This window comes from Morone saxatilis, unplaced genomic scaffold (assembly GCF_004916995.1).
Source record: "Morone saxatilis isolate NCDOM2014 unplaced genomic scaffold, NCSU_SB_2.0 Contig9, whole genome shotgun sequence".
In the NCBI taxonomy this organism is placed as follows: domain Eukaryota; kingdom Metazoa; phylum Chordata; class Actinopteri; family Moronidae; genus Morone; species Morone saxatilis.
Window position 1 is genome coordinate 1,568,415 of NW_023340268.1, and position 1,594 is coordinate 1,570,008.

A 1,594-nucleotide genomic window follows, 5' to 3' on the forward strand; every position below is an offset into this window, starting at 1 on the left:
CTACATAGCTACACTCAGTCACTTGTAAAAGTGTGAATGGTGCTTCTGTCATTCCCACTCTTTCCCCCCTTCCGCCTGTTCTTGCACCATGTAACTTTTTGTTCCAGGTTGGGAACAGGTATAGAACTGTGGCTTGAAAAAAAAACACTATGAAGTCCAAATGTATTTCCATTATGTACCTCATGTAACTGAAGTACATGAATGAAACGTAACATACCTGGCGTAACTTGTGTGCTGTCTACTTTTGGGTTTCACACAGGACACAAACAACTGTCTCCTGGATCAAAGTCTTTTATTTGTATGAGCCACCCACCCACTCCACCACCTCCATAGGTGGACTTTCTTGCTCTTAATATTACATAAATTGACTCTGACGTCGGGTGTGTACACAGATGACAGTAGAGGGATACCTACAGCGTCATATTTTGAAGCAGAGGGCCACTGACTAAGCAACAGAGTTGTTGTTTGTGTAATAGTTCGATCATCAGCTCACAAATCACATTTTTTCCCTAAACTGTACAAAACTAATGAAATTTCCATCAAGCTTAACCATACTTGTGTCTTTAGTGCTAATTAGCGAATGTTAGAATGCTATAATGCTTAATTAAGGATAGGTCAACATGGAAAACATTATAGTTATTGAATATTAGCATGTTAGTTTTGTCATTGTGAGCATGTTAGCACAAAAGCTGTAGTCTTGTACTTCATCTGTGTTGCATTGTAATTCTGCAACAACCCAGTCACAACCCGCTCTGAACCAAAAGAGCATGTAGTTTTAGAAATTCAAGGGAAATTCAGTGATGGTTGAACAATTTGCTTTAAAAAGCAGGTTCTTTTTTTTTTTTTTATTATTATTTTTTGGGCTTTTTTATTGCCTTTAATTGATAGAGACAGCTGAAGGTTGACAGGAAAGGGGCAGAGAAAGGGGATGACACGCAGCAAAGGGGCGCAGCTCGGACTCGAACCCTGGGCCGCTGCAGCAAGGACTCAGCCTTGGTACATGGGTCGCCAGCTCTACCCACTGAGCTTACCAGGCACCCTAACATGCAGGTTCTTAAGTATTCCAACATAACATTTCATATTTAAAGGTGGCATGGTCCTTATCTGATAGATATGAAACTTTAAAAATCCACAAAATTAATAGGAGTTTTCCAGGACCTCCAGGGAACATATGCACTCATGTGCATGTGTCAGAGTGTGCTGCAGCCGTGTCATGCGCCAGTGTATCATGTGTGGACCACGAAATGGAAATTTCATGATTTTTTGAAGCAGAGGGCACCATGCTAAAATCATGCATAAAAACAAAAGTAATAAAAGTATTCCAATAAACATGCAAATCGAAAACCAAATCGACAAACCAATATACACATAAAAACTGACCCCGTCACAATGACACACGCTGAAGCACTTTATCCTGAAACTGCACATCTTCAAAACTTTGGTTTAATTTCAGAGAGTTCTGTAAATNNCACATAAAAACTGACCCCGTCACACTAGTCAATACCCTTGACTTCAGTAGCCTGAACATTCCCACAAGAGCGCTGACTTGGTAGTTAGGTTCAAATCTGTAGCAGTCAAGGTCCCCCCCCCCCCC

The 1,594-nt window shown here is 40.8% G+C and overlaps 1 protein-coding gene across 1 annotated transcript in view; it reads left to right on the top strand.

Moving 5' to 3' along the window:
* LOC118343030 (venom phosphodiesterase 1) overlaps nt 1-1,594 on the top strand; it is a 31,575-nt gene that overhangs the window by 9,549 nt on the left and 20,432 nt on the right. The gene's annotated exons all lie outside the window — the stretch shown is intronic.